The sequence below is a fragment of the Pan troglodytes genome, chromosome 20 (genome assembly GCF_028858775.2).
Source record: "Pan troglodytes isolate AG18354 chromosome 20, NHGRI_mPanTro3-v2.0_pri, whole genome shotgun sequence".
NCBI classification, from domain to species: Eukaryota; Metazoa; Chordata; class Mammalia; order Primates; family Hominidae; genus Pan; species Pan troglodytes.
In genome coordinates this window covers 61,616,496-61,639,131 of record NC_072418.2, presented here as the reverse complement: position 1 = coordinate 61,639,131, position 22,636 = coordinate 61,616,496, and positions in this window count along the sequence as shown.

Sequence of the window (22,636 nt, the reverse complement as noted above, 5' to 3'; positions counted from 1 at the left end):
ATGGAAATGTCTACACAGTCCTGTGTATAAACATGGAAATATCTACACCGCTATCTCTATAAACATCGAAATACCTACACCGCTACCTGTATAAACATGGAAATATCTACACCGCTATCTGCAAAAACATGGAAATATCTACACTGCCATCTGTATAAAGATGGAAATATCTACACCACGAGCAGTATAAATATGGAAATATCTACACCGCTATCTCTATAAACATAGAAATATCTACACTGCCATCTCTTTAAACATGGAAATATCTACACGGCCATCTGCATAAACATGGAAATATCTACACCGCCATCTGTATAAACATGGAAATACACAGTCATCTGTATAAACATGGAAATATCTACACTACTGTCTGTGTAAACATGGAAATATCTACACTGCCATCTGTACAAACATGCATATATCTACACAGTCATCTCTATAAACATGAAATAGATACATCGCTATCTGTATAAACATGGAAATAGCCACATCGTTATCTGTATAAACATGGAAATATCTACACCGCTATGTGTATAAACATGGAAATATCTACACCGCTATCTTTATGAACATGGAAATATCTACACCGCAATCTGTATAAACATGGAAATATCTACAACAGTATCTGTGTCAACATGGAAATATCTACACAGCTGTCTGTGTAAACATGCAAATATGTACACCGCTATCTGTGTGAAGATCGAAATATCTACACCGCAATCTGTGCAAATATGGAAATATCTACACCTCTATCTCTGTAAACATGGAAATACCTACACCGCTTTCTGTATAAACATGGAAATTTCCACACCGCCATCTCTATAAACATGGAAATAACTACACCGCCTTCTCTATAAACATGGAAATAACTACACCGCAATCTGTATAAACATGGAAATATCTACACTACGATCTCTATAAAGATGGAAATATCTACAACACTATCTCTATAAACATGGAAATATCTACACCGCTGACTGTATAAACATGGAAATATCTACACTGCTATCTGTATAAATTTGGAAATATCTACACCGCTATCTCCATAAACATGGAAATTTCTGCATCGCTATCTGTATAAACATGGAAATATCTACGCCGCTATCTCTGTAAACATGGAAATATCTACGCCGCCGTCTATATAAACATGGAAATTGCTACACAGTCACCTGTATAAACATGGAAATATCTACACCACCATCCATATCAGCATGGAAATATCTACACAGCCATCTGTATAAACATGGAAATATCAACACCGCTATCTGTATAAACATGGAAATACCTACAATTAAATCTTTATGCACTTGGAAATATCTACACCGCTATCTGTATAAACATGAAAATATCTACACAGCTCCCTGTGTAAACATGGAAACATCTACATGGCCATCTGTATAAGGATGGAAATATCTACACCGCTATCTGTAAAAAGATGGAAATATCTACACCGCTATCTGTATAAACATGGAAATATCTGCACTGCTATCTGCATATACATGGAAATGTCTACACTGCTATCTGTATAAACATGGAAATATCTACAAAGCTTCCTGTGTAAACATGGAAATATCTACACCGCTATCTGTGAAAACATGGAAATATCTACTCCGCTATCTCTGTAAACCTAGAAATATCTATACCATTATGTGTATAAACGTGGAAATATCTACACCACCATCTGTACAAACATGGAAATATCTACACCGCCATCTGTATAAACATGGAAATATCTACACCACCATCTGTATAAACATGGAAATATCTACAACGCTATCGAACAAACATGGAAATATCAAGCTCGCTATCTGTATAAACATGGAAATAACTACACCACTATTTTTGTTAACATGGAAATATCTACACCGCAATCTGTATGAAGATGGAAATATCTACACCGCTATCTGTGTAAAGACGGAAATATCTACACCGCTATCTGTATAAACATGGAAATATCTACACCACCATCTGTGTAAATATGGAAATATCTACACCGCAATCTGTATAAACATTGAAATATCTACACCGCTATCTGTATTAACATGGAAATATCTACAATGCTATCTCTATAAACATGGAAATATCTACAATGCAATCTCTATAAACATGGAAATATTAACACCGTCATCTTTATAAACATGAAAATATCTACACCGTCATCCGTATAAACATGGAAATATCTACACCACCATCTCTATAAACATGAAAATATCTACACCGCCATCTGTCTACACATGGAAATATCTACACAGCGATCTGTAGAAACATGGAAATGTCTACAACGCTATCTCTATAAACATGGAAATTCCTACACTGCTATCTCTATAAACATGGAAATATCTACACCGTTATCTCTATATACATGGAAAATCTACACCGCCATCTCTAAAAACATGAAAATATCTACACCGCCATCTCCATAAACATGGAACTATCTACACCGCCATCGGTATAAACATGGAAATACCTACACCACAATCTGTATAAACATGGAAATATCTACACCACGAGCCGTATAGACATGGAAATATCTACACTGCTATCTTTATAAACATGGATATATCTTCACCGCTATCGCTACAAACATGGAAGTATCTACACCGCGATCTGTATATACATGGAAATACCTACACAGTCATCTGTATAAATATGGAAATATCTGCACCACGATCTATATAAACATGGAAATATCTACACTGCCATTTGTATAAACATGGAAATATCTACACCGTCATCTGTATAAACATGGAAATATCTACATAGTCATCTGTATGAACATGGAAATATGTACACCACCATCTGAATAAACAAGGAAATATCTACACTGCTATCTGTATACACATGGAAATATCTACACTGCCATCTGTATAAAGATGGATATATCTACATTTTGAGAATTATAAACTTCGAAATATATACACCGCTATCTGTATAAACATGGAAATATCTACATCGCAATCTCTATAAAGATGGAAATATCTACACAACCATCTGTAGAAACATGGAATTCTCTACAGAGTCATCTGTATAAACATGGAAATATCTACACCACCATCTCTATATACCTGGAAATATCTACACTGCCATCAGTACACACATGGAAATATCCACACAGCCATCTGTAGAAACATGGAAATATGTACACCGCTATCTCTATAAACATGGATGTACCTACACTGCTATCTCTATAAACATGGAAATATCTACACCGCTATTTCTATAAACATGGAAATATCTACGCCGCCGTCTCTACAAACTTGAAAATATCTACAACGCCATCTGCATAAACATGGAACTATCTACACCACCATCTGTTTAAACATGGAAATAGCTACAGCACCATCTGTATATACATGGAAATACCTACAATGCCATCTGTATAAAGAAGGAAATATCTACACCATGAGCCGTATTAACATGGAAATATCTACACCGCTATCTGTATAAACATGGAAATACCTACCGCGCTATCCCTATGAACATGGAAATCTCTACACTGATATCTGTATAAACATGGATATATCTACACCGCTGTCTGTATAAACATGGAAATATCTACACCGCTATCTGCGTAAACCTGGAAATATCTACCACACTATCTGCGTAAACCTGAAAATATCTACACCGCTATCTATATAAACATGGAACTATCTACACTGATATCTCTATAAACATGGAAATATCTACACCGCTTTCTGTAAAAACATGGAAATTTCTACACCGCCATCTCTATACACATGGTAATATCTACACCACCATCTCTATAAACATGGAAATATCTACAATGCTATCTGTGTAAACATGGATATATCTACACCGCCATCTCTGTAAGCATCGAAATATCTACACCACCATCTGTATAAACATGCAAATATCTGCACCGCTATCTCTGTAAACATGGAGGTATGTACACGGCTATCTGTGTAAACATGGAAATATCTACACCACCATCTGTATAAACATGGAAATAACTACACAGTTATCTGTATAAACTTGGAAATATCGACACCGCCATCTCTATGAACCTGGAAATATCTACACCGCCATCTGTATAAACATGGAAATATCTACACCGATATCTGTATAAACATTTAAATATCTACACCACTATCTGTACAAACGTGGAAATATCTAGAACGCTATCTGTATATATGTGGAAATATCTACACCGCTATCTGAATAAACTTGGCAATATCTACACCGTTATCTGTATAAACGTGGAAATATCTACACTGCTATCTGCATAAACATGGAAATATGTCTACCGCTATCTGTATAAACACAGAAATATCTACACCGCTATCTGTATAAACATGGAAACATCTACACCGCTATCCGTATAAACACGGAAATATCTACACCTTTATGTGTGTAAAGATGGAAATATCTACACCGCCATCTGTATAAACAGGGAAATATCTTCACCGCCATCTGTATAAACATGGAAATATCTACACGGCCATCTGTATAAACATGGAAATATCTACACCGCCATCTGTATAAACATGGAAATATCTACACAGCCATCTGTATAAACATGGAAATATCTACACCGCCATCTGTATAAACATGGTAATATCTACACCACTATCTTTATAAACATGGAAATATCTACACCGCTATCTGTATAAACATGGAAATATCTACACCGCTATCTCTATAAACATGGAAACATCTACAGAGCTATCTCTATAAAAGCGGAAATATGTACACCGCCATCTCTAAAAACAGAAATATCTACACCGCCATCTGTATAAACATGGAAATATCTACACTGCCATCTGTATAAATATGGAAATATCTACACCGCCATCTGTATAAACATAGAAATATCTACACTGCCATCTGTAGAAAGATGCAAATGTCTACACAGCAATCTGTATAAACATGGAAATATCTACACCGCTATCTGTATAATCATGGAAAATCTACACCGCCGTCTCTATAAACATGGAAATATCTACACCGCCATCTCTATAAACATGGAAATATCTACACCGTGATCTGCGTAAACATGGAAATATCTACACTGCCATCTGTATAAACATGGAAATAACGACACCGCCATCTGTAAAAACATGGATATATCTTCACCGCCATCTGTATAAGGATGGAATTATCTACACCGCCTTCTGTGTAAACATGGAAATATCTACACCGCCATCTGCATAAACATGGAAATATCTACACCGCTCTCGGTATAAACCTGGAAATATCTACACCACCATCTGTATAAACTTTGAAATAGCAACACCACTATCTCTATAAACATGGAAATACCTACACCGCTGTCTATAAACATGGAAATATCTACATCGCTATCTCTATAAACATGGAAATATCTACACCTCCATCTCTATGAACATGGAAATATCTACACCGCCATCTGCATAAACATGGAAATATCTTCACCGCCATCTCTATAAACATGGAAATATCTCCACCGCCATCTGTTGAAAGATGGAAATATCTACACCACGATCTGTATAAACATGGAAATATCTACTCCACAATCAATATAAACGTGGAAATATCTACACCGCTATCTGTATAAAAATGGAAATATCTGCAATTCTATCTGTATAAATACAGAAATATCTACACCGCTATCTCTATAAACATGGAAATATCTACACCAGTATCTGTATAAACATGGAAATATCTACACTGCCATCTGTATATAGATGGAAATGTCTACACCGCGATCTGCATAAACATGGAAATATCTCCACCGCTATCTCTATAAACATGGAAATATCTACACCGCTATATCTATAAACATGGAAATGTCTACACCACTATCTGTATAAACATGGAAATATCTGTATCGCTATCTGTATATGGAAATATCTACTCCGCTATCTCTATAAACATGAAAATATCTACACCGCTATCTGTATAAACATGGAAATATCTACAAAACCATCTGTATAAACATGGAAATATTTACACCGCCATCTGTATAAACATGGAAATATCTACACAGCCATCTGTATAAACATGGAAGTGTCTACACGGCCATCTCTATAAGCATGTAAATATCTAGACCGCTATCTGCAAAAACATAAATATCTACACTGCTATCTCTATAAACATGGACATATCTACACCGCTATCTGTATAAACGTGGAAACATCTGCACCGCTATCTCTTTAAACATGGAAATATCTACACAGCTATCTGTATAAACTTGGAAATATCTACAATGCTCACTGTGTAAACATGGAAATATCTACACCGCTATCTGTGTAAACATGGAAATATCTACACCGCTATCTCTGTAAACATGGAAATATCTACACCGTTATCTGTATAAACATGAAATATCCTCACCACTATCTGTATAAACATGGAAGTATCTACACTGCTATCTGTATAGACATGGAACTATCTTCACCGGTATCTGTATAAACATGGAAATAACTACACCGCCATCTGTATAAACATACAAATATCTACATCGCCATCTGTAAAAACCTGGAAATATCTACACCGCTATCTGTATAAACATGAAATTATCAACACCGCCATCTGTATAAACGTGGAAATATCTACACCACTATCTGTATAAACATGGAAATATCTACACCACGATCTGTATAAACTTGGAAATATCTACACCGCTATCTGTATAAACATGGAAATATATACACCGCTATCTGTATAAACATGGAAATAACTACACTGCTATCTGCATAAACATGGAAATATCTACACCGCTATCTCTATAAACATGGAAATATCTACACCGCCATCTTTTAAAACATGGAAATGTCTACACACTCATCTGTATAAACATGGAAATATCTACACCACTGTCTCTATAAACATGGAAATATCTACTCTGCCAGGAGCTCAAGAGCAGCCTGGGCAATACAGCAAGACCTCATCACTACGAAAAAATAAGAAAAATTAGCTGGCCATGGTGGCATGCACCTGTAGTCCCAGCTTCTTGGGAGGCTGAGGTGGGAGGATCCACGGAGCCCAGGAGTTTAAGGCTGCAGTGAACTTGAATAACGACTGCACTCCAGCCTGGATGACAGAACAACAACCTGTTTCAAAAAAGAAAAAAGAAAAAAAAACCTAAAAACTAAAAACTGGATGTAGTTTGCTAATAACTAAACAGCAAATTAATTGTAACATGCTTACATATCAACGATGTCTTTCTTCTTTGATCATAAACCTGCTCACTAAGAAGCTGCTGAAGTCCATGGTAGTGACAGGTACATGTCTGCATCTTTGTCGTGACCTGCATCTTCTTTGATTGTCCCCATCTGTGTCTCCGACTGGCACTGCCGAACCGGCTTGCTACCTGATCAATGTTGTACTGAACCGGACTGCTAACTGATCAATGTTGTTGAGATCACTGCACAAAGCTGTTCTTACAGGGTAGATTTCTGCCTGGAATAGTCATACTTACACTGTTTATATTCCTTACTCCTGACCCATCCAACGCAGCACAAGTTCTACTTATTGCCATAGAAACATAGGTCATTTGGAAACACGTCCTTCATTTCTATGGAATGTTCAAACATTTCTGACATTTTAGACTCTGTTCTAGCCTCTTGTTAAATATATCCAGAAAAGAGACAAAGCTTTATGGGGGTCTATATGCACACATATGCTATAGAATAAGCTATCTAAATGCTTAAAAATACTTTCCATCTGGCACCGCACCTTAATAGGTAGACAGAAATTAAGTATGTGTATATCTATCTGTATAGACACGTATAAATATATATCCCCAAAACAAAAACTCATTCTCTTACTTATACATAGGTAGAACATAGGTGAATATACATATACATTTATAGGTAGAACAAAAAAAAACCCTCAGCCTCTTTAGGGCCATGTGTTTTCTCTGAGTAATTGTCACAATTAATTAAAATACATGTGTATGCCTTTTTAGATAAATTCCATCAGACCAGTTTCTGTCTGGTTGGAAAATCATAACTGCCTATTTGCTAAGTGCCCCTGCCCCCGTACTATGTTCCAGTGAACTAAAGACCTCTGGCAATCATAGATTTACAACTCAGCAAGATTAAACAATTTATTATTATTTATGACATCCAAGCTGGATCTTCTGTATTATATTCCACATTAGCATCTATCACTTTACATTTGGGAGATCCTGTCCAAAAAATGATTATGCCTCCTAACCAAACATTCAGCAGGGCTGCAGGAACAGGCCCCCTGAACAAACATCCTGCCAAAGTACTTTAAAGCACCGTGAGCTCCCACAGCTGTGCATTTTCAGATGACTCAGCAGATTAGCGTGGAGTCTCTTAGCCTCTGCTTGGTCTGTTCCTTTCAGTGATCTCTCACATGGCCCAGTCCATTCGGTTTGAAAATCCTCATGAAATGAGCAGATTATGATCTGGCTTCAGTAGAGGGCCATGGGGTGGGCACGGAGGGGAGAGGGTTTGCTCTTAACACAGCCTGAGCCTCAGAAAGGTTTCAGATGGAAAAGCATGGCACTGACTCAGCTCATGCTTAACAGGAAATAATGCACAGACCACACCAAAAAAGCCCTTTATGTTGTGTGAAAGTCTATGCCGGAGCAGCTGCTGCCACCTCATGTACTGTGATAGAGTGTGCATGTGTGTGTTTGTGTGTGCATGAGTGTGAGTATGCACACAAATGTGTGCTGGGAGGGGGAGGAGATCACACCTTCCACAGTCGCCACCTCAGCCTTAGCTAGCAGCATGGAGAAATGCCAAAAGTCAAGAGGAAGCTGCACCAAAGCAACTGTGATCACCACATCAGCAGGCGCTTTCTGGTTAGTAAAGCTACTGGGACTGAAAAACACACACGATCTCGTCCTTCTTTTATTTTAATCAGAGCAAAATATTTTTATAATAATTGTGTTATATGAATAAATAATTCATAATGCTGTAACCCATTATCACATTCAATCCTCCCAACAACCCTAGAAGATATGTAGACAAGTATTATTACTTTCCCTATTTTTATAAATGAGGAAATAAACCCCAGGAGGCTAGGCGACTTCCCCACGGTCATAGAAGTTGCAAACAGTAGTATCATGATTCAAATCCAAAGCTTCTCCTTTTGTCTTTATCATTTTAATTTTGAAGGTAATGCATATGCATGTATGATCTTTTAAATCCAGAGATGTATATGGAATAGATAGGAAAAGGGACTCTCCTTCCCCATTATACACCCCCTCCACCCAAGCTATATACACTGTTGACTAGAGTATGTCCTTTCAATCCTATTTTCTATGCCTACATTATATACAGAAAAGCAGGATTACGTTACACACAATATTCCAGTCATTGCTGTTTTTCACCAACAAGCTATCATTCACATCTTTTTCATACTACATATAAATTTATATCCTTTATTTTAGTGGTGTATATTGTGCAGTTGTGTCATAAATTATGTACCTGTTCTCTGTTGAACATATAGATTTTTTCTGAGTTTTTCCTTAGCAAAATGCTGCAGTGAGTACCCTTGTACACAGATGTTTGTACATTTGTTCTAGAAAAGTCTACAGTAAAGATTCTTAGATTAAGAGATTCCCAGGTTATTAGAAAACTACTCTATTAATTTAGATATATACTTCCAAATTGCCTGACCAAAAAGTTATGTCAATTTAACTTCTATGAACAGTATACAAACATGACAATTTTCCATCACCTACACCAACTCTGGGTAATTTCATCTTTTTTACAAGTTGATGGATTGTTTTAATTTATATTTCTCTGGTTATTAATAAGGTTGGCCACCTGTTCATGTGTTATTATTGATGATATTTGTATTGAATTGTTTGAATTTTCTTGATTGCAAAAAACTTTTTACATGTCATAGATATTAAATATTTGTTGTAAAACTCTCCTTCCAGTATTTTGTATGTGTTTGGTCAAGTAGAATAAACTCTCGTCCTCTGATTTCAGATTCCTTTCTCTTTCCATTAGAAATCCCTAAATGTAAAACTACATATTGATAGCTAAAAACCAGGATGTTTACTAGAGAAAAAGAATACAAAGGCAATAATTAAATATTATATTTATACAAAATACCTACTAGTACAAACTTAAAAAGAGAAAGTAAAAGTCCAATGCTTCTACGACTTCAGACTAAGAAAAAGAACTTTTGAGGTTGAATGTTCCTGAAATTTTTCTTTTCATACAACTACGGACATGACTTCAAAAGTGGATGTGACTAAAAAATGTAAGATATGAAAGATATTTGAAGACTCAGAGAAGGTGGATTTTCATTTTAACAAGTCACATATATATTCTAGATATCCTCTTATTCGTAACTAAGAGAGTCAAATCAGATGAAAGAATCTAAAAATTTCCCTTTGACTGTGTTAAGTAGAAGTAGTAGAGGCATATTGGCCAAATCTTGAGTGTTTGCAAATTGACTCTTAAGGCTATAGGCTGGCACAGGTCATTGAAGCCCTAGCTTTTTATCTTTACTTTTAAAATCCCCAAACAATTTATACTAATTTTTCTTGTCCATTATTTCCAAATAATCTTGTTTAAAGGTTATTACAGTGCTTGCTCATGTTACTGTTGTCTAACAGAAGGGTATCCGGGGCCTTAAAACTGAGAGGGTTAGGATTAATGATTCCAATACCTATGCTTGGACATCTCCAAAAGTGGGTTCCAACTTCTTGTCCTCAAGTCTGTATAGAAACTAGCAAACTTCCAGAGTTCACAAAAGGCTCAAAGAGAACAGATGTTTTATAGAAAATTCTTAGAGCAAGTTTCACGCATAATGTTGCTGATGCGTGTCTGCCTATTCAATAAACATCACTATGCTTTATCACAAGATTTAATAAAGCAGCTTAGTTAAAAATGCCATCTGGGTCTCTGGACACATTAAACAAAGCTTAAAATAACCACCCCAGCAACTGGGAGGACCCAGCTGTTCTCATAATCTGTCCCACTCCTTTTACTTCCCCAGAAAAAGAGTGAATGAAGACCACAGACTAAAAGCATCCAGAAGGAACTGACACAAACAGGGAGATAGATGGAGCCAAGGGCTCCTGTAAGTTTGCTATTGCTCACATAATAGATTTGCTAATTCCACAACCTGCGGATGGTGATTCAGAACGGGAAGCAGAAAGAGGGAAGAGAGAATCATAGAAGGGCTCATTCAAGTTTTCTAATGTATCACAAACCTGTCCTCCCTAATGTCTGGATCATAGCAGCCCATTCCATTCACCTATTCTGTAGTGAACTCCAATAGAAAATACAAAGCCATCACCACCCAGTTCTTTCTCCCTTCTAGAGATGAGATATTAGCCACCCAATCCCAGATTCTCAGATCCATTCCAGGAAAGAAGCCCTAGGTATTGAAGCACAGCTTTCCCTCCCTCCCTTCTTTCTTCCACCCCAAGATTTGTTCCCCAGATAGTTCTAGTAAATGCAAAACCAAGTATATTCTCATTCTTTAGAGCAACCAGCTTTTCATGGCCAATTGGAATCAAATACAACCTGCACAAACATCTATCTGGAGGACACTCCCAAGGCTCCTACTGAGCCAGCCTTCTGCATACCACTGCATTTCAGCTTCCTAGTTCACAAGACACTGAGACATTCTTGAATTCTGCAAGGTGCACTGTGTGTTAATATCTTTGCTGCTCATCATGTGGCCAATAAAGGGCATGACTAGTCAACAAATAAATTTTCTCTTGGCTAAAACTTGCAACAAAACTGTAAGCTGTTTACCAAGGGGCCCACTACAGGTTATATTCAATATATACAGTCAAATCATAACTATCTGAGATATATTCAGTTGACCATACACCTTTATATTTCAGTAAAAGGTCTTTATATTTCCCAGTGCTATCGATGTTACAAAGTGCTTTCATATGCAGTGCTTCATCTGATTTCCAGGATAATTAAATGATCCTGTCATACCTGATTTTTAGATGAGGAAACAAGTGGTTTCTGGGTATTTCAAGAGGCTAACGCATCTGCCCTCCAACTTGTATGTGAAAACCAAAAACAAAATTCCAAGGCCCCTCAACCATCTGAATGGACTTTGACTCTTTTGGTCAATATATGGCAGAGCTAGGAAAAGAAGGTGAGTCTTCCAGCTGCTGATACAGGGTTTTTTCTGCCATACTCCATTACCTCCAAGGCTAAAGTCAAAAGAGGGTGTGGTTATCACATGAAAAAATCTGGTTTGGATTTCCCAAATGTGTATGTAGTATTTGGTGATTTACCTTAATTTAACCTACAGTTCTTTTGGGTTGTAACAGTCTGACTCCATTTTTGAAAACAAAACAAAATCGATTTTAAATGCTGAATTATAGATCTTTGCTGTCCAGTATGGTAGCTACTAACCACTTATGGTTATTTGCATTTCTATTTTAATTAATGAAAATTAAGTAAAATGCAAAATTCAGTTCTTCAGTTGCTCTAGCCACATTTCAAGTGTTACAGTAGTCACATATGGCTAGTGGCTGGGACAATGCAGATTATAGAACAGTTCCATCATCAAAGAAACTTCTATTGAACAGTGCTATTATATAATGTCATCTCCAGAGAAAGAAGACTTTAGAAAAAGTCAGAAACGGCCGGGCGCAGTGGCTCACACGTGTAATCCCAGCACTTTGGGAGGCCAAGGCAGGCAGATCCCTTGAGGTCAGGAGTTCAAGACCAGCCTGGCCGACAAGGTGAAACCCCGTCTCTAGTAAAAATACAAAAAATTAGCTAGGCGTGGTGGTGCATGCCTGTAACCCCAGCTACTCAGGAGGCTGAGTTGGGAGAATCACTGGAACCCAGGAGGCAGAAGTTGTAGTGAGCCAAGATTGTGCCACTGCACTCTAGCCTGGGTGACAGAGCAAGACTCCATCTGAAAAAAAAAAAAAAGAAAAAGAAAAAGTCAGAAACATCTTGAGGCAGGCATAGTGCTGTCATCTGTCCAATATTGAAGATTTAAGAATAAGAAAGAAGAAGAGAACAAAGAAGAGAAAAAGAAGTTGCCTTAGGTGTACCTACCCAGAAAAGGACAAAGGCATTCTTGTAGTCATTGTGTTGTATTTTAGCTCTTAAACTTTTTAAGAGATTAGAATAATTTGACACATAGAAGATCTAAACCACTGAAGAGGCTCTGAAGCAGATAAAGGTAGAAAGAAAATAAAAAACTAATTAGTTACAAACTAAGCTTAACCACAATTCGTTTAAACGATACTATTTACTCTTCACATGATTGGTTTTTCTTTTGCTTTATAGTATGACATAGTTTATATCTTTAAAGGGGAATTAAAATATTTCTGGGAATTTTTAAAAGTAAGTTCACACAGCCACATAAAAACTACAGAAACAGATAAAACCTATCTTCTCATTTATTCCCTAATCCATTCAAATTAAATATAAAAATCCAAGCAGCCACAGTGATATTCAAAAAAGCAAAAGTGAGACAAAACAAAATTCATTTGTCACCTGTGGAGGTAGTTAACTCACCTAATCTTCACTCCAAACACCAGTAATTTTTAAAAGACAGAAATAAACATATGTTCTGCCTTCCCGGAAGGAACTATGTTTCAGGGTAGCCAAATAACCCAGTTGTGAAGAAAATGGTCTGCTTATAGAAAAATGCCAGCTAAAACATGTAGATAGAATTAGAGAATTAGAAATTCACCATTTTGAAACCCCTAATGAAATAATCAACTCAAGCAAGGATCATTAATAAATGCTAAAACAATCAAGTAACTATTGATAGAGAATATAACTGAATATACACATGGTACAAAGTTCACATCGCAGACTACTGGCTTGACCCAAGGGGGAATATAGCAGAGGAGACAGGCAGTGATCACCCTAACCTTGCGATCATCTCACCATCACTAATGATGGGATGTGAATACACATTATTGCCTATGAAATAGTCTTTAAAAAAAGAAGTTGAACCTGAATCTAACTAAACCTTGCAATGGGCTGAACGTGTATGTCTTCCCAAAATTAATATGTTGACATCCTAACCCCAAAGGTGCTGGTATTAAAAGGTGTGGCCTTTAGGGGGTCATTAGATCATAAGGACAGAGGCTTCATAATTGGAATTAGTGCCCTTATAAAAGAGGCCCCAGAGAGCTAGCTAGTCTCTCCCACTATGTGAGGGCCCAGCAAGAAGGCCAATCTATGAACCAGAAAGTTGGTCCTAACCAGATATCAAAACCACATGCTCCTTGATCTTAAACTTCCTAGCCTCTAGGACTGTGAGAAATAAATTTCTGTTCTTTATAAGTCATCCAGTTTTTGGTATTTTGTTATAGCAGGCCTAAAAGCCTTTAGAACTAACTTCCAGTTAACCAGGAAAAAACAGGGTGAAAAGTTAAATGACACCATAAAAAGCAACCAGAAAATTCCAGAAGGGGAAATATTCTACAGGACAACTGACTAGTTTTTCAACAAGTCAATTTCACTAAATGAATACATAAACAAAGAGTATGGGTATTTTCCAGGTTAAAAACGTCTTGAGCTAAATAATCAAATGCAATGTGTGTCCCTTGATTAGAAGAAACTAATTTGAGCAAACCAGCCACAAAAGATATTTCAGGGAGACCAAGCTGGAAGGATCACTTGAGGCCAGGAGTTTGAGACCAGCCTGGGCAACGTAGTAAGACCTCCATCTCTACAAAAACTATAAATTAGCTGGGCATGGTGGTGTGCACCTATAGTCCTAGCTACTCAGGAAGCTGAGGCAGGAAGATCACTTGAGCCCAGGAGTTTGAGGCTGCAATGAGCTATGATTGTTTCACTGCACTTCAGGCTGTGTGAAAGAGCAAGACTTTGTCTCAAAAAATAAAAGGACATTTCATAATAATTGAGGAAATCTGAATGTGGACTGGGTAATAAATGATATTAAAAAGCCATTTTTTATTTTGTTTGAAAAGATGATTTTGTAACTATACAGGAAAATGTTCTTATTTTTTAGAAATCTGTACTAAAGAATTTTGGGGTAAAATATTTTCTTTAATATACTTTCAAACACAAGTGAAAAATAGTCATGACACAAATATAGCAAAATGTTTACAATCTATGTTCTATGCTTGCCTGTGAGTGCCGTTAATCTCATCTCTCTGCTTTTCTGAAAGTTTGAAAATTTCAAAGTTTTATAATACATTTTTTTACATCCCATAATTTTATAATAAATTTTTTAAAGTTTGAAGCAAATCAACAACTATAGCTTCAAAAATATCCTGACCCACAAGAAACATTGAACAGGGTATATTTTTCCCATTTCCTAAAAAAGTTGGCCCAGGAAGGAGTATGAGAGCTGCCATAGCTCTCCCAAGGCTCATTATTCTCCATCACTCCATGGGAAATCCCAAAATAAATTTTTTAAAAAGTTGTTTAAATTTATAATGTTTTTGATTCTATAATAATTTTATAATAAAATAATTTTAAAATGTTTTTGATTTTATATTTTTAATTTATAAAAATTTTTATACATGTTTATGTTTGAAATGTCTATTTCAAACTTTATGAGATATTAAAATATAAGTAATATAGTTCATCATTTTAGAAATGCCATGCTTTTCTTCTCCAGCAATTACATAATCAAAGAGTAACTGTAGTTTTTCCTAGAACATTGCTTTGTAGGCTGGGCATGGTGGTTCATTACACTTTAGGAGGCCAAGGCAGGCAGATCTCTTGAGATCAGGAGTTTGAGACTAGACTGGGCAACACAGAGAAACCCTATGAGTAGTAAAAACACAAAAATCAGCTGTGTGTAGTGGCGTGCACCTATAGCCCCAGCTACTCAGGAGGCTGAGGTGGGAAGATCACCTGAATCTGGGGAGGTCAAGGCTACAGTGAGCCAAGACTGTACCATTGCACTCCAGCCTGGGCAACAAAGTGAGACCCTGTCTCAAAAAAAATGAAATTTAATTTAAAAAAAGAAAATTGCTTTGTAAAATTAACTTTTTCAATCAAAACCAAGATTTTTCAGATATAGAGAATGCAGCCCACTGGTCAGATTTGTCAGTTCAAAGAGAATAAATTCTAGTTTCCTATTTTTCTAGCCTGCTTATGATTATCCAATAGGATATCAAAAAAGACCAAAGCCTTTGGGATCCATGTTCAGTATTCCTGAGTCTAACTCAGGATGCCAAATCAGGAGACAAGCACATTGTCATCAATTTTCAATCATTCGAGACCAATTTTGCTTATAATTATCCAGTTCTTTTAGACCACCTTTCTCCTGAAGCCAGCCTTATGGCTATTCACTTCACTTTAGCATAAGCCCCCAAGAAGGTGAACAAAATGAGGAAACGATTGGTTAAAGTTGGCGTTTGAAATTCTGAAACATGTCCACCATTCCCTTCACCCATGCCCGCCCCTCTTAGAAGTAGTACTTTCAGATTATTTAAGAGTCGATGCTTCTATGTGGATTTTGTCAGCTGTCCTTTATAACAGCTAGTAGGTTTAATTTGACTCTATTTTAAGCATATATTGACCTATGCTAATTATCTGTTAAAATAAATTCCACTCTTAGAGTTAATAAAGTGTGTTTGTCATGGAAGACCCATTGAAGTAAGAAGCTGAGGAGCCCTTATGGTAAAGTGGGACAAGAAATAATAAGACATAATAATTTTCCCATGCAAATCAACAACCGTAGCTTCAAAAATATCCTGACCCACAACAAGTATTGGACAGGCCATGTTTCTCTCACTCCCTAAAAAATTGGCTCAGGAAGGAGTATGAGGGCTCCCATAGCTCTCCCAAGGCTCATTATTCTCCATCACTCCACAGGAACAGCCTGTCAGAGAAGAGTGAAAGACCATTTGTCAACCTCTCTTCAACTCCCTGATTCTAGCCAAACTTCATCAATCTCAAGTGAGGAGCCAGAGAGAAATCAAACCCCATATATCCAGCATCATTGTCTACTGGAGTCAAAAATCACAATTCCACTACCCACCCCAACACCACTGGCCCTGTTTCTCCCAATTGCTTTTTATTGTGTTTTTTAAAAAATCCTCTTTCCCCATCCCTGCAACACCGAGAAGGAGGAATTATAGTAGATAAATATGAAGCATGGAGATCCTTTAAAAATGTTTTTAATAGTAAATGAGAAAATGAAAAGGAGAGGGTTGGGAAGGAAGGAGGGAATTCAAATGCCAGGGAATTGTTCAGTTTCGCTTTTAAAGATGTTAACACTCATTTATACATCTGCAAGACACTCCCCTTAAAGAAAAGTTCTATGAGTATGGGTCTGGTTGCATGAATAAGGATAAAATTACTTTTTTAGACGATGTTTCCCACATATCATTCAGAGACCCCTGAAGTTAGGTATCCCTCTTGTAGATGTCCTTGAGATGCTGCTGGACCTGGGAAAGAGGAAACTGGGATACGGGTCTATGCCAAAAGGTGCCTCTAGTTATAGGACAGAGAGGAAAGGGGCAGAGGGAGAAAAACCCGAAGTCTGAGAATCTGGATTGCAGAAGACTACCGAGGTCGTGGGAGAAGGGAGAGAAAACCAGGATGAAAAGCGAAAGGGGAAGAGGCATGAAATGTTGTCAAATGTCAAAAGGCATTTGGAGAGAAGTTGGGAATTGCATTAAGAAAACCCCTGCAAGTCTCATTTCAGACCATTTAGAGATATGCCCCCTGGGAACTGCGAGCTCAGGCTGTTTAGCATCAAACAAATGGATCCACTCCATCCCTACCCTAATTAAATAAATCATTCAGTAATTCCACTGGGTTAAAGAACCAAAATATTAAAAACCTTCAGGGCCTACTCTTGCCAAATATGTCAGGGATCGTGTGTGTGTGTGTGTGTGTGTGTGTGTGTGTGTGTGTGGGTGTGTGTGTGTGTGTGTGTGTTCTGAGACACCACTACTGTTAAATAGGCAGAGCTAAGACTTAGGGGACTGGCGGATTATTGCAAAAAGGGCACGGGGCAGAGGGACTATGTTGTGAGCCTGGGAAAGAAGTTTGTGTGGGGACTGTGGGCAGTGAACGCGTTGGGAACAATATGGAAAACTGGGAGCTGCCTTGGAATCTACAGGGCCGGGTAAGAGAATGTCCGAAAGAAAAATGAGCAGGTGCGGGATGTGTGCAGAGTCGGAGAAGAGTCCAGGGCGCCCGGAGTGGCTCCAGGAACGACGGACACCCCTCAAGACTTTTGGGGGCGGTGGGTACTAATAGAACCCAGTGTCCGGGGTGCGCCGGGGAGGCTGCGAGCGCGGCGGGAGTGGGGCGCTGGAGGGTGAGGACGCGGGAGTGAGGAAGCAAAGCTGGGGCCGGGCAGGGGCCTCCCAGCTGGGCCCGGAGGCAGCAGGGGGACAAGGGCTAGCAGAGGGCATGGCGGCAGCGCGGCAGGAAGCGAGGGGCATCCGGACACTCACCCCGTTGGCCGCGGCCATCTGCACCACGATCTCGATGGCCGTCCTGCTAAAGTACCTGCCGTCGCTGCCCACCACCGTGGGGCAGCCCCGACTGTCGCGCAGGTCGATGGACGACAGCACGCTCTGGATGAAGTTGGGTAGGTAGTTGCGCTGGCCCTCGAAGAGGCCGGTAGGTCGCCGCAGAACCCCGCCGCCGGCCGGCCGCCGGTCCTCGTAGGGCGCGGTGGGCACTGTCAGCACCGGGATGGGACTCCCCTCCGTGGCGCCTCCTGGCCGGTCCTGCTGCGGCTCCCGGGGCCGGAGGGAATCTGCAGCCTGCCGGGGGCCTCCGCCAGCCTGGCCGCGCGCCGGGACTCCGCCTCGCGCCCGGGCCCCCTCTCCGGCAGGTCGGCGCACTGCGCCCGCCCGCCTGGGGACCGCCCGCCCCTCCTCTCCGCGCGGCCGCTCGCTGACTCCCTCGGCGGAGATTGCTTCTGCCCTCCTGTAAAGTTTTCTCCCGCCCACCTTCTCCGCTGCCAGACCGCCCGAGGTGCCCTCAGTTTCTCCCCAAGTTGGACTCACTTTCGGGGTGTCCCAAAAGCCTGATTCCAGGGCCTGCTAGCCCGACCCCGGTGACGCCTGCACCCGCGCCTGGCCCCAGCCTTCACGCGCGATCGCCGCCCTCCGGGGCACACCCTCCGCCAGAAAACAGCCGGCGGGCGGCGAGACTTTGGGCAGAGTCCGGGTTCCTCTCCGGCGCCAGGCCCGTCTCCCTGTCTCCCTGGGAGTGCGCAGCCTACACGCACCAGTTTCTCTTTAGAACAAGCACGGGGAGGGATTTGGGAGGGGGCTGAAACCTTTTGCCATCAGCGAACAGCCTCAGCCAAAAATAACCCTGGAAAGGCGAGCTAAGAATGGTTATCTCCTGCCAGCGCTGAAATCGGAGGCTGGGCGCTGCGTGTGTGGGGGGTGTGTGTGTGTGTGTATGTGTGTGTGTACCCTCCCACCCCGACCATTTGTTGAAGGGAATCACCACTGTCAGACTTCAGTCCAACAGGACCCACTCGAGCCATCCACACTTTCCCCAGCCTCCTCCAAAACAGCACACTTTCCGGTATGGACAATTCTTTTTTTTTTTTTTTTTTCACTTGTTTGTTTGTTGTGGTGGTTGCAACAGCAGCAACACAGACGACACATATTTCTCTATTCTTCTCGCCCTTCTCACCCTCCCTGCCCAGCTCCTGCCTTAGAAACAGGCTTGGCCTACACTGTATCTGTCCACACTATCTGAACTCTTCCCTGAATTAATCGTTTTCAATAGGAGGGGGCTAAATCCCTTATTAATGCCCTACCAGGAGTGAATGAATAAAGCCAAGTTAAAGGGGAACTGGGTACCACATACTGTGCTAGGTTCCTTTGCATGTATCCTTTCATTCTGCTGGAGCTAAAGATGTTCTGCCTCCTCTCCATAAAACGCACCCAAACTCCAAAACCAGGAAATTCTCCATAGAAAATAGGAGTGAAGAGAGAAAAGACTAACAGGATAAACCCCAAAGCAGGAAGAAAGTTTTGTCTCCCATTTCGCTCAAGGAATTTTTGGACCCACCAAGGCTACTGTCCTGAAAGATCCTGCTGCTTCTCCTTCCCCAAATATTGTCCACTTCCTGAGAGTAAGGCTGACTTGCCGCAGGCTTATAAAGTGTTTGGTCACAGTAAGACAACTGTGAGTAATAACACACATTGTATACTGTTTTGCAATTGATAAAAGGCTTTGCATCTGTTTTTTCCTTGGAGGCTGAAGAAAAGAAGAATGGTATTCACGCAGTTCCCATTTTACAGATGAAAACAAGAGGACTTTTTCTGCGAAGTCAGGAAAGTGGTTACAATGGTACTTTCCGCCTGTCCGAATTATGTATTGCCCCTCCCCTTTCTATTAATAACATTGAAGTGTGACGGGACAACCACTGAAGCCGTCAGTTGAAACCTGCTGGGACTTTTTAGCCATTCTCTTCAACATAAAGAATGGGTGTTTTTGGAGGGGGTGAGAGGAATGGGGAAATGTTGTCAAAGAGTACAATGTTTTAGTTGAGACAGGAAGAATACATTTTGTTGAGATCTACAGCACAGCATGGTGACTGTAGTTAACAATGAAGTATTGTGTATTTCAAAATTGCTAAGACAATAAATTTCAAATGTTCTCACCACAAAAAAGATAGGTGTTGAGGTGATGAATCTATTAATTCTCTGGATTTAATTATTCCACAATGTATACATATATCATAACATCACATTATACCTCCGTAAATACATACAATTTTAATTTGTCAATTAACATTTTTTTAAAAGAGTAGTGTGGCCAGTTGGGGAGGTAGTTTTTTTTTTTTTTTCCTCTAGTCTCTACTCAGTCTCCAAGATCCCATTCCCCATAAAGTTCCTGTCACCCAGGTGGAGTGCAGTGGCACAATCATGGCTCACTGCACCCTCTCCCTCTTGGGCTCAAGCGATCCTCCCGCCTACAGGTACATGCCACCACGCCCAGCTAATTTTTGTAGCTTTTGTAGACATGGGGTTTCACCATGTTGCCTAGGCTGGTCTCGAACTCCTCAGCTCAATCAATCTGCCCACTTTAGCCTCCCACAGTGCTGGGATTACAGGTGGGAGCCACCAAGCCCAACCCATAAAGTTCCTAACTTTTTATCTCCCTGGGAGTGCACAGCCTACACACACCAGTTTCTCTTTAGAACATACTTAAGAGTCTTGGCTTAGCATCCAACAGACAGAACTTTAACACTTCTACGGATCTGTGCACCTGTCTATGGTGTGGGGTTTTTAAGATCTCTTTCTAATGACACTTTATTTTGCAAAGCAGGACAGTTTCATTCCCAGAAGAGCAGGTATGGTAAATCCTTTGTTCCAGTAACGAAGACAATGATCCAAACCCTAAGCCTCAGAGAAGCCCAGAAACCCTCCAGGCCTCCATCTCTCTGCTCCTAGCACCTGCCTCTCTCTTGACATCAACATCATTCTCCCCTCTCACAGCCCAGCTCCTTCCACAGACCCAGGGATTAGGCACCAGCACCTCAGACTAGATTTTAGAGAATTACCATTCAAGAGGCAATCCTCTTCCCTTGGTTCCAATTTCAAGGTTCTCAAAGACTGGAACAGGGCTAGTTTGAGGCAATGTGCCCCATCGCATAGTCAGAAAGAACCTTACAGTGAAAAGGAGAACAATTCTTCCAAAGTAAGGGGGTGCTGATCCCCAGAGGGAGGACAGATGGGCAACCAAACAGTAACCGGGCCACCACATGCTTCACACTCACTGATCAAGGATTTCTAAAACCAATTTTCTTTTCTCTGAATTTATATAGGACTTTGTATCACTCATAAAGGAATGTCTTATAGGCTGATAACACCTTTCTATTCATGCTTATACTTAACATTTAGGCTAAGATAATTTCCTAACCTCAGTGTCCTCATTATAAGATGGGAATTATTATAATCCCTACCTCATAAATTGTTGGGAGGATTAAAATACTTAGTAAAGTGCCTGACTAATAGAAAGGCATTCAATAAATGTTAGCTATTCATGGTGTCATCATCATTATATTTACCATTATTACTAATCTCCTGTATTGCAAGAATTACAGTTTATATTTTTGTAGACCATCACTGTAGCTAAAGGGTCTTTGGGCCATAGGTGATATTCCATAAAAGTTGGTTAAATTGATCTGTGGTTTTTGACTATGGAAACTCAGAACTCCCTCAAAATGTACAAAACAGATTTACCTGCTAAATAAATCTCTTCAAAGCTGACCCCAGGTTTAATTGAATTAATTCCAATGAATTTGTCACAATGATGGAGAAAGGAAACTTAGAGGGCCCCACAGTTGTTTGCTGGTAAAATGAGAAGTTTGGATTAGATCAATGTTTCCCAAAATATTTTCCTCAGAATGTTAGTGCCCCTCGAATCCTGCACAAAGCAAGAGTTTCATGACCAAGTAGCTTTTAAAACTCCTGTACACTCTACTCCCATTCTTCACAATGCACACTTTCATATTAGAAGTTCTGAGAGGTCCTCAACAGAAGACATCACTTAACTTTTTTTTTTTTTTTAAGACAGATTCTCACTCTGTCACCCAGGCTGGAGTACAGTGGCCACCACTCCTGGCCTAAAAATTTTTTAACCTGGTGCTTCCCAATCTAAACTCACAGGGACCAGTTTTCTTAATGAAAGAGAATCAGACTAGCTTGTAACCATAGCTGGTGACACTCCCCTGCCCCATTCCTTGTATGTCCTCAGTGGACTAGGTCAGGAATAAATAAATT